At 35.5% G+C, this 12,623-nt stretch overlaps 1 protein-coding gene across 7 annotated transcripts in view; it reads right to left on the bottom strand.

Annotated features, from left to right (window-relative positions):
- Positions 1 to 12,623, bottom strand: part of CTNNA3 (catenin alpha 3) — a 1,731,503-nt gene that overhangs the window by 396,424 nt on the left and 1,322,456 nt on the right. The window lies entirely within an intron of this gene.

A 12,623-nucleotide genomic window follows, 5' to 3' on the forward strand; every position in this document is an offset into this window, starting at 1 on the left:
ATCAGGAATGACTGTAAGTCCCTCTGTTACATGTATCTTGTGGGTTTTTTTTCTTAGTATTGACAGTTTTGCTTTCTGTATTTTAATGGATCAAAGAAAAAGAAACATTAAAAATGAACCGAGCACTTGCCGTGTGCAAAACTTGAATGACAGAAATGATTTTGTCATTTCAAAGAATAAAAAATAGAAAAAAAATAAAGGTGAGTTTTTAATGCTTTGCTGAAAAGAGCAATTTTTTTTTAAATAACTGTCTTTAATGAAGACAATGAATGATTGTTCTGAGGAAGACTCTCACCTGCTCAGCATCTACCTGAAAGCAAATCCAAATTCATTAAGGTAGTTAAGATTAAGTCATAAGGAATGACTTCTAGACTCTGACATGTTTAGCCACAGGAACTACTAAAGGGGGTCCAAAAGGAGTCCTGTTACCAGAGATCATTAAACCTAGGAGTGAGGACCATCTGTTTGAGACACTTAATATGCTCATTTTTTTTAAAGAGAAAACTGAATAGTTGAAGTGCTCAAAGGCAAGACAACGTCTACTATTGAAGATTTTCAGAATGCTGAATTAAAGTGCTTGTTTCAGTGGAGCAGAGGGATTTACCAGCCGAAATCACACTCAACTATTCATGAAATGAGCCACCCTTTAAAAAAAAATGGCTGAAAATGCCGATTACTTCATTTTAAATGCCTGCATTGTTTAAACTAATTGATTCAAACTTTGGAAAACTAACTCAGAATTTCGCAAAATGAACAACCTCAATCCAAAGAATCCAAATATAGAGTGGTCTCTATAATTGTATTAAAAAGTAGTACTAGAATGTGAGTGACTACCTTGCAATTCACAATGTGTTAGCATGCAATATATAATGATTTAAAAGATCCTTTTGACATTTAGAAGAGAATGTTTCAAATAGCAGAAATGAGTAAAATGAAGGAAATTGACACTTAATCTACCTGCTATACTTCACTGTATTTTTACAACGTGCCCCTCATTCGTTATGCACATTCTTCATCTAGATAACCAACAGAAGTTTCTCATAAGGCAAATGTGCTAGCTTGACATTTGGCACAGGTGATACTTACAAATGCCTTACGGCTCAGCCTCCATCTATGGGATTGGTATAAAGGGCAAATTCATATGGAAAGAGTATACTAAGTAATGTATTAAGTGTTCCTTTCAGAGTTAAATTCACAGAAAATACAGGGATATAAAGCATGAGTCATACAAGTTACAAAGTTAATGTAAGTAAATCAAATGCTGCTTTAGTTATAGGAACACAGTACATTGAAGGAGAGAAACTATAATTATCACTATAAATAAATAAGTCATTCATTGATATGTATCTTAAATTAATACAGATTTATAAATTCATATTTGTGTATGTACTCTAAATTCATATGGGGGGATGCTAGCCCCTTGTTACAAATTTTTTCATATTTATTCATAGTCCCTATTTTCTTTTTCCTAAAAAATGAAAAAAAATGTATCTTTAAATGTTGGTTCATTCAATGATTAACTTTATAAATAGATTTATTTTCAATATATGCTTTTACTTTGATTCAGAGGAGAAAACAATGTAGGCATAGAGCTCTTTAGATTTTAACTTCATCGTAATTACTTATATGTGCAAATACATAGAAAAGTTTAGTCACACAGTTAGGCAGCTAATTGTGTTGAAAATACAATTGCATGCTCACAATGATAATCATGTCCCTAGGGTGTACACTTCTGTTTCAGAACTATTTTAAGCCCTCAGGAACTTCAGCCACCTCTTGATTCAGAAAACAATGTCGGAATCCAACTAACTAAATGTGACCTAGCATTTATCTCAAAGCCACAAAACTAAATTTGATTGCAAAGTAATGATAGGAAAGTAAAAGTTTAAAAGCTGGGAACTGTGAACGTGACAAATAGGAATGCTCCTGCAATCAAGTGTCTATGTATACAGTGAATAATTATATCACATATGGAGCTGATGTTCTTCACAGTAGGAAAATTGTCATTTATTGCAAATCTTTAACTTGAGAGGAACATTTGCTTTCTGTTCTCATTATTTGTCAAAAAAAAATATTTGGCATATTTAAAAAGACCCATGAGATTGCAATAGTTTATCTAATATGCACGCTGAAGTAGAAATATTAAAATGTGAAGAATCTAAAGAATTTAAAAATGTTCTTCAGGGATAAAAAAAATCCCGAGACTTCTCTACACACGTGGCATATTATTTCTTTACCATTCTAGTTCAAATTTTGCATTCTAGAATCAATGATCTAATCCATTTTCCCTCAAAAATATCCTCTCTAATCTTATGCAAGACTTTAAAAATCCTCAAGTGTATCTCTTAGAATCCTACGTTAATTTAAAAAAAATTCCTTTGTACATACTGATATTCAGAAAGAAAAGGTAAAGAGAAATAAGATTAGCTTTTAAACCCAAATTAGCTGAAAACTTGATCAAGAATCATTTTCTATATTTTACATTTTTGTGCACCAAATTATAAAATCAATGGTTTTCTTTCATTTTATTTTGCTATCTTGCACTATAAAATTTTCTGTCTGGAAGCACTTCTGAGCATATCAATGTTTCATAATTTTGATCTGTTATCCCTTTTTGTTTGTTATTATCAATAATTTTATGAAAGCTGTCACAGTTATTTGCTCAAGAAAGATTTGAAAATATGGAAAAGAAGATTATTTCCAATAAGAGAATTAAATAATAAGAATTTAAGACCTCCTTCTCAGTCAGCCATTCTCCAATTCTGGCGCTTTACCATGTCAATAACATTTCAAGTGTGATCTCTGTCAGAAACCAAGTACCTGGGGGATGGGGATCAATAATGATATCAATCATTTGTTTGTGGGCCTATTAGTGGTCAGGCAGTGTGCTGAGAGCTTTCCAGGCATTGTATTTACTCCTTATAAGAAAGTTGCAAGGTAAGCATTATTATTACCATTTTATAAATGACAAACAAAGGCTTAGATCATTTCTCCAACTAATAAGTGGTAGAAGTAATATTCCAACCAAAGGATCCCTTGTCTTTAGTTATTCCTAGATAAAGTGGTGTCAAGTGACCGCTAAGACAAGAGACCTGAGCGTGGGGAAGGGGACCTAGACGCACTGTTATGATACCTTCCTGCCATCCTTAAGCATTCTGAATTCTTGTCAATCCAAACTCTTTATTCACAAAAAAACAAAAAACAAAAAACACCTAGTTTTTCTTTATAATTATTGCAGTTCAGATTTATTCTTCACAGAGTATTCTTCTTTTTTGGAAAGTCATGGTCTATTTTGTTAAATATGTAATAGAATATAATATGGGATAGTGCTATGTGTATTCCTCTAGGCTTTACCTCTCCCTGTGAGCAACCTAAACATTGTTCATATTTCAGGAAATAAAAAAATAAATAAAAAACCTAGAAAAGCACTATCATATGTCAGGATGTAAATGAATAAATGAGTGAAAATGCCACACACCCCACCGGATGAGAACAATTTAATTTTTCTGAAAAGGAGAGAGTTATATCAAATAAACTTGGAAAGTTTCTAGTGTTTTCAAATCAAAACTTAATTTTTAAGAAATATTATTCACTTTATCTAACATCCTGTGAGTCATTAAGCCCAAATAACTTAATTGTATATTAAATTACTGGATTACTTGGACTCATAATATACTAGTTATTCCTCATGTCAGTTTTCATCAAAAACTTCATGATATTTTGGAATTTAGCAGTAATCATCAAATAGATATTTCATGGCTGGTTAAATGGGGCATGATTTCAAGAACAAAAAAAAATAAAATACAGAACAAACACTTCATTTTGATTGTTTGCAAAAAGTGGAAGATGAATATGTACTTAATTTATTCTTATCCCATTTCTAACTACCCTAAATGTAGCCACCCTTTATTTGTCTAGGCACTCAATAATAACTTCAGAAGTCTTATTTATGTAAAAAAAAAAATGGCAAGAAGTTAAAAATCTATGAAACCATCTCTATCTTCCAGGAATTGTCATAGAGCTTAAGACAATCCTCATCAATATCCCACAGTCATTTCCCAGTTGCCAAAAATAGTCTTCCTTCACACAATATTTCTTTTAAATATTGCCTACCCCTCAATCCTCTCCTTCAAAGATAGATTTTCTTCAAAATGAGTCCCAAAGCATTCACACTGCACATAGTACTGAGCATAAAAAGGTCTAGTTAACTGAGTTGGAAAACTCCACTATATCATTACAGTGATGGTGCTCAAAGTATGGTCCAAGGCTTCAGGGACAGATGTGGTCCCTGAGAACCCATTAAGGCATCTGCAAAGTCCAACTATGTTCATAATTATACTAAGGCTTTCTTTTTTCTTTTTTTTTTGTTTTGCTTTTATTCTTTCATGAGTCTACTTGGATTTTTTCCAGAGGCTACATGAAGTGATAATACAACAGATAAAATGCAGAGGCAGATATCCAGCTGTCTTCTATGGAGCACAACATTAAATAGATTCACAAAATGTAAAACAATGCCATTCTTTTCCTAGATTACTTATTCTGAAAATGTATTTATTTTCCATAAAATAGTATTTATTGGACTTATAATGAGTTTATTAGAGCTATTTCAAAAATAAATATTATTTTTTTAATTTATCTATCTTATCTATCATCTATCTGTAATTTAATTAGCATATAGTGCAAGTTAATTAGCATATAGTGCAATGATTTCAGGAGTAGAATCCAGTGATTTATCTCCTACATGTAACACACGGTGCTCATCCCAAGAAGTGTCCTCCTTAATGCCCCTTGCCCATTTAGCCCTTTTCCCCAACCACAACTCCTCCAGCAACCCTCAGTTTATTCTCTGTATTTAAGAGTCCCTTATGTTTTGTCCCCCTCCTTGTTTTTGTATTATTTTTGCTTCCCGTTCCTTATGTTCATCTGTTTTGTATCTTAAATTTCACTTATGAGTGAAGTCATATGATATTTGTCTTTCTCTGACAGATTAATTTCGCTTCGCATAATACCCTCCAGTTCCATCCATATAGTTGCAAATGGCAAGATTTCATTCTTTTTCATTGCCAAGTAATACTCCATTGTGTATATATACCAAATCTTCTTTATCCATTCATCCATCGATGGACATTTGGTCTCTTTCCATACTTTGGCTATTGTCAATAGTGCTACTGTAAACATTGGGGTTCATGTGCCCTTTTGAAACAGCACACCTGTATCCCTTGGAAAAATACCTAGTCATGCAATTGTTGGGTCGTAGGGTAGTTCTATTTTTAACTTTTTGAGAAACCTCCATACTATTTTCCAGAGTGGCTGCACTAGTTTGCATTCCCACCAGCAGTGTAAATGAGATCCTGCTCTCCGCATCCTCAACAACATCTGTTTATGCCTGAGTTGTTAATTTTAGCTATCTGACTGGTGTGAAGTGGTATATCATTGTGGTTTTAATTTGTATTTCCCTGATGAAGACTGATGTTGAGCATTTTTTCATATGTTTGTTAGCCATCTGGATGTCTTCTTTGGAGAAGTGTCTATCCATGTCTTTTGCCCATTTCTTTATTAGATTATTTGGGTTTTTTGGGGTGTTGAGTTTGATAAGTTCTTTATAGATTTTGGGTACTAACCCTTTATCTGATAAGTCATTTACAAATATCTTCTCCCATTCCATTGGTTGCCTTTTAGTTTTGCTAATTGTTTCCTTTGCTCTGCAGAAGCTTTTTATTTTGAGGAGGTCCCAACAGTTCATTTTTGCTTTTGTTTCCCTTGCCTCTAGAGACATGTTAAGTAAGAAGTTGTGGCAGCAGAGGTCAGAGGTTTTTTTTCCTGCTTTCTTTTCTAGGATTTTGATGGCTTCCTGTCATACATTTAGCTCTTTCATCCATTTGAGTTTATTTTTTTCTATGATGTAAGAAAGTGGTCCAGGTTCATTTTTCTGCGTGTTGTTGTCTGGTTTTCCCAACACCATTTGCTGAAGAGACTGTCTTTATTCCATTGGAATAAAGATTCCTGCTTTGTCAAAGATTAGTTGGTAATACGTTTGTGAGTCCATTTCTAGGTTCTCTTCTGTTTCATTGATCTAAGTGTCTATTTTTGTGCTATACCATACTGTTTTGATGATTATAGCTTTGTGATACATCTTGAAGTCTGGGAACGTAATGTCTCCAGCTTTGTTTTTTTTCCAGGATTGCTTTGGCTATCCGGGGTCTTTGGCTATCCAGGATTGCTTTGGCTATCCGGGGTCTTTTAGGATTATTTGTTTTAGCTCTGTGAAGAATACTGGTATCATTTTGATAGGCATTGCATTGAATATGTAAATTGCTTGGGTAGTATTGATGTTTTAACAATACTCGTTCTTCCAATCAGGAGCATGAAATATTTTTCCAATTTTTCGGTGTTCTTCAATTTCTTTCATAAGCTTTCTATAGTTTTCCATGTATAGATTTTTCACTTCTTTGGTTAGGTTTATTCCTAGGTATTTTATGGTTTTTGGTGCAATTGTAAATGGGATCGATTCCTTGATTTCTCTTTCTGTTGCTTCATTATTTGCATATAGGAATGCAACTGATTTCTGTGCATTGATTTTATCCTGCCACTTTGCTGAATTCCTGGATCACTTCTAGCAGTTTTTTGGTAGAATCTTTGGGGATTTCCATATAGAGTATCATGTTATCTTCAAAGAGTGAAAGTTTGACTTCCTCCTTGCTGATTTTGATGACTTTTATTCTGTTATACCAAGTTGAATAACAGTGACAAGAGTGCACATCCTTGTTGTGTTCCTGACCTTAGGGGGAAAGGGCTCAGTTTTTCCCCATTGAGGATGATATTAGCAGTGGATCTTTCATATATGGCTTTAAGATCTTGAGGTATGATCCTTCTATCCCAACTTTCCTGAGGGTTTTTATCAAGAAAGGATGCTGTATTTTGTCAGATGCTTTCTCTGCATCTATTGAGAGGATTATTGATTCTTGTCCTTTCTTTTATCAATGTGATGTATCACATTGATTATTTTCTGGATCGAACCAGCCCTGCATCCCAGGTATAAATCCCACTTGGTCGTGGTGAACAATTCTTTTAATGTATTGTTGGATCCGGTTGGCTAGTATCTTGTTGAGGATTTTTGCTTCCATGTTCATCAGGGAAATTGGTCTATAGTTCTCCTTTTTAGTGGGGTCTTTGTCTGGTTTTGGAATTAAGGTAAAGCTGGCTTCATAGAATAAGTTTGGAAATTTTTCTTCCATTTCTATTTTTGGAACAGCTTCAAAAGAATAGGTGTTAACTCTCCTTTAAATGTTTGGTAGAATTCCCCTGGAAAGCCATCAGGCCCTGGACTCTTGTTTTTTGGAAGATTTTTGATTACTAATTTGATTTCTTTACTGGTTGGTATGTTCCAATTTCTATTTCTTCTTGTTTCAGTTTTTGTAGTATATATGTTTCCAGGAATTTGTCCATTTCTTCCAGATTTCCCAATTTATTGGCATATAATTGCTCGTAATATTCTCATAGTATTGTTTGTATTTCTGCAGTGTTGGTTGTGATCTCTCCTCTTTCATTCTTGATTTTATTTGAGTCTTTTCCTTTTTATTTTTCATCAAACATTTTAGAGGGTTATCAATTTTGTTAATTCTTTCAGAGAACCAGCTCTTGGTTTCATTGGTCTGCTCTACTGTGGGGTTTTTTGTTTTTTGTTTTTTTTTTTTTTGTTGTTGTTGTTGTTGTTTTTGTTTTTTATAACATTGATATCTGCTCTACTATTCATTATTTCTCTTCTTCTACTGGATTTGAGTTTTCTTTGCTGTTTTTTTCCAGCTCTTTAAGGTGTAAGGTTAGGTTGTGTATCTGAGACCTTTTTTCCTTCTTTGGGAAGGTCTGGTTTGCTATATAAATCCCTCTTATGACCACCTTTGCTACATCCCGGAGGTTTTGGGCTGTGATGTTATCATTTTCATTGGTTTCCATGTACTTTTTAATTTCTTCTTTAACTTCTTGGTTAGCCCATTCATTCTTTAGTAGGATGTTCTTTAGTCTCCAAGTATTTATTGTCTTTCCAAATTTTTCTTGTGGTTTATTTCCAGTTTCACACATTGTGGTCTGAAAATATGCATGGTATGATCTCAATCTTTTTTACTTGTTGAGGGCTGATTTTTGTCCCCATGTGTGATATTCCATGTGCACTCAAAAAGAATGCGTATTCTGCTTTAGGATTAAATGTTCTGAAATGTTAAGTCCAACTGGTCAGTGGGTCATCCATAGCCATTGTTTCCTTGTTGATTTTCTGTTTAGATGGTCTGCCCATTGCTGTAAGTGGGGTGTTTAAGTCCCTTACTATTATAGTACTATTATCAATGAGTTTCTGTGTTTGTGATTAATTGAGTTATGTATTTGGGTGCATCACATTGGGGGCATAACTGTTTACAATTATTATCTCTTCTTAGTGGATAGACCCCTAATTATGATATAATGCCTTTCTTCATCTCTTGTGACAGTCTTTATTTTAAAATCTAGATGCTCTGATATAAGTGTGGCTACTGCAGCTTTCTTTTGGCAACCATTAGCATGATAGATAGTTCTCCATCTCCTTACTTTCAATCTGAAGGTGTCATTAGGTCTAAAATGGGTCTCTTGTAAACAGCATATAGATGGATCCTGTTTTCTTATGCATTCTGTTACCCTACATCTTTCAGTTGAAGTGTTTAGTCCATTGACATTTAGAGTGAGTACTGAAAGATCTGAATTTATTGCCAGTGTGTTGCTTGCAGAGTTGGAGTTTCTGGTGGTGTTTTCTGGTCCTTTCTAGTCTTTGCCGCTTTTGGTCTGTTTGGTTTTGTTTAGTCTTTTCTCCCCTCAGAGAGTCCCCTTAAAATTTCTTGTAGGGATGGGGTAGTGGTCACAAACTCCTTTAGTTTTTGTTTGAGAAACTTTTATCTCTCCTTCTATTTTGAGTGACAGCCTTGCTGGATAAAGAATTCTTGTCTGCATATTTTTCTGATCAGCACATTGAATATATCTTGACACTCTTTTTGGCCTGTCTAGTTTCTGTGGATAGGTCTGCTGCAAAACTGATCTGTCTTCCCTTGTACGTTAAGGACTTTTTTTTTTCCCTTGGTGCTTTCATGATTCTTCCCTTGTCTGTGTATTTTGTGAATTTGACTATGATATGCCTTATTAATGGTCAGTTTTTGTTAAATCTAATGGGAGTTCTCTGTGTTTCCTAGATTTGGATGTCTGTGTCTTTGCCCAAATTAGGAAATTTTTTCATTATGATTTGCTCACATAAAACTTCGACCCCCTTTTCTCTATCTTCATCTTCTGGGACCCCTATGATTTGGATGTTATTCCTTTTTAATGAGTCACTGAGTTCTCTAATTCTTATATCATGCTCTTTTGCCTTTGTTTCCCTCTTTTTTTCTGCTTTATTATTCTCCATAAGTTTGTCCTCTATATTGCTAATTTGCTGTGCTGCTTCATCCATCCTTGCTGCCATGGCATCCATTAGAGACTGCATCACGTTTATAGCATTTTTAATTTCATCCTGACTAGTTTTTACCTCTTTTATCTTCACAGAAAGAATCTTGGCATTTTTCAACCCCAGATAGTATTCTTATTATTGTGATTCTAAATTCTGGTTCAGACATCTTGTTTGTATCTGTGTTAAGTCCCTGGCCATAATTTCTTCCTGATCTGTCTTTTGGGGTGAATTCCCTCATTTCATCATTTTGGAGGAAGAAAAAGAATAAACTTAAAAATAAATAAAACTAAAAAATTAAAAACAACACAGAAAAATAACAAATGCAGGATTCTAGATCCTAGGTGTGTTTTTGTCTTGTTGTTGAAAGAAGTTTATAGAATAGAGAAAAAAGGGAAAGAAAAGAGAATTTGAAAAAAGGAAATCATTTGAAAATAAAAAAATGAATACAATAAAATAGAATGAAATGAAATGAGGAAAATAAAATAGAATTAATTTTTTTTAATAAAGTAAAAACTACAGTAGAAAAAAATTAAAGAAATATCTTTTTTATAAAAACGGAAAATAAACATGATTTTTTTTCTCTTTCTGTATTCAAGAATAAGAAAAGAAAAAGAAAAAAAATTGAATGGATGGATCAGTGAACAGAATGAAATATTATTGAAATTATATCCAATTTCCCCTAGAAATCAAACTATGAAGTCGTTTATAGTCTGTAAACTATGCAGGTGGAGAGACTTGTGGTTTTCCTCTAGAGCACTGTTGGTGCAGTTGGAAGGGGCTTGGTGTAATGGCTCCATTCTCCACTAGATGGCCCTGCTTCACTTACTGGGGTGGATAGTTGGGGGTGTGGATGTGTGTATCTGTATGTACAGAAGTGGTGAAAATGGCATCACCCAGCAACTCAGTTTCTAGTATCAGAACTCTGTGCCCTTGCCTATTAGCAAGCACCCTCCTTTGTCTCTGGCTTCTGTCTGTTCCTCGCTTCTACACTGCCTGTAACCAAGCCATCAGCCTGCCAGGCAGCAGCTCCCTCCAGAGTTTTATTTCAGATGGGGCTGTGTTTCCAAGCCCCTCACTTCTGACGGCTCTGCAGCTTTGACCCACTCAGATCCTCTGGAGAAGCGTCTCCCTGAGCAATGTCCAGGTGCTGGCCTGGCCCCTGGTACATTCGTGTGACTGTGCTGTTGCAGATGCCCAGAGACTATGGCCAGGTGTCAGTCCGCCCCAGAAAACGTCCATGTAATCATGTAGCAGCAGCGTTTCAGTGATTATGGTAAATCACAATACACATCTTGTGCCAGGCTTCACTGCCCCTTAATGTCCTGTTCCAACACCAGCAAATGTAGCTGTTCTCCGGGGTCTGCTGGAAACTTTGTCTTTGTGGAGGCTGCACAGCCTCTACCAAATGTCCTCTCAGCAGGGGAACTGCCTCTTCCCTGGTGGCGCAAGGACCCCTTGGACCTCGCTGTCTGCTCCTGGGGAATTGCCCTTCCCACCAGAGCTCCAGCAGGTATGAAGCTGCAGAGTTTCAGACTCTGCACTTCCCTGTTTATAGAGTCCTAATGGTATTTAAACCCTATCTCCTTTATCCTTTGTCCCTTTCTTGTTAGGTCATTTATGGGTGTTTCTACTCTTTCTCTTTCTCCCAGCTGCTTTCAGGGGTAAGTGCTTTTCCTGTACTCTTCCCCCTACCTCCGTCCTCTCTCTGCAAGAAAAAACAGCTCCCTATCCTCCATGGCTTCTCTCTTCTCCAGTTTACCTCTCCATGCTGTGTACCTGCTAAGTTCTATGGTGAAAGTTTGCAGACTGTTGTGTTAATCCTCAGATTAGTTTTCTAGGTGTGCAAGATGGTTTGGTGTTGATCTAGCTGCATTCAGGGAGAGAGAAGAAAAAAACTTCCATCCTGCTCCACCATCTTGGCCCTTTCCCAATAAACATTTTAAAGTTCCTCAGTTTTAATTTCTAATACAATAACTATCAATAAATATAATACACATAACAAAATTTCTTTGGAGTCTTCAAAATTATTATTTTTCTTTTGAGAGAGAGAGAGAGAGCAGGGTTGAGGCAGAGAAAGAAGACAGAACCCAAGCAGGCTCCATCCTCACAGCATGGAGCCTAATGAAGGGCTCAATCTCATGAACCATGAGATCATGACCTGAGCCAAAATCAAGACTGAGTCACCCAGTGACTGACTGAGTAACCCAGACACCCCTGGAGTCTTCAATAATTTTTAAGAATACAAAAGAGTCCCAAGACCAAAAAGTTTGAGAATTGCTACTTTTAAGAATCTATCAAAAGGATATATATGCTCAGTCAGTAAAGTGTCCAACTCTTGATTTCAGCTCAGGTCATGATCTTCTGGTCATGAGAGGAAGCCTCACCTTGGGCTGCATCCTGGTCGTAGAGGCTACTTTCGACTCTCTCTATCTCTCTCTCTCTCTCCCTCTCTCTCTTCTGTCCCTCCCTCCCTCTTGGTCTTTTTCTCTCTAAAAAAAAAGGATAAATCCTAATAAAGTTATTAATGAGAACAGCAACTATCATCTATTGAGTTTGTCCAGTTAGCCAATTTATATACATTACATAATTTAGTCTTCCAAAACACTTATAAGGCAGGTATTGCTTTTCTCTTTGATGGTAAAGAAATCTGCAGCTCAGGGTGGCCAGGATGTTCGCCCAGAGGTGATAAGAGGAACCACTGGGCTTTGAAACATGTCTGATATAAATCTGAATTTCAAATGCTAACTGTTATACTACTCAGCTCCAAGAAAGACTCAAAAACTTGTTACATAAGCACATGAAAAGATAAACATCATAAGTCACTAGGAATATGCAAATTAAAATCTCGAGGAGATCCCATTTCATATCCACTATAATGGCCAGGGAATAACAAATATTGGTAAGAGTGTAAAGAAATGAAGAACCCTTATATATTGCTGGTGGGCATGTTAAACACTTTGTAAAACAGTCTGGTATTTCCTCAAGCAGTTATACATAGGAGTTACCATACAATCCATTATTCCATTCCTAGGTATATATCCAAGACATATGAAGCATATGTCTATGAAAAACTTGTAAACAAATGTTGATTAGAGCATTATTTATAATATCCCCAACATAGAACCCAACAACCACAAATGTTCATCAACTTATAAACAGT

This window comes from Acinonyx jubatus, chromosome D2, assembly GCF_027475565.1.
Source record: "Acinonyx jubatus isolate Ajub_Pintada_27869175 chromosome D2, VMU_Ajub_asm_v1.0, whole genome shotgun sequence".
Classification (NCBI taxonomy): domain Eukaryota; kingdom Metazoa; phylum Chordata; class Mammalia; order Carnivora; family Felidae; genus Acinonyx; species Acinonyx jubatus.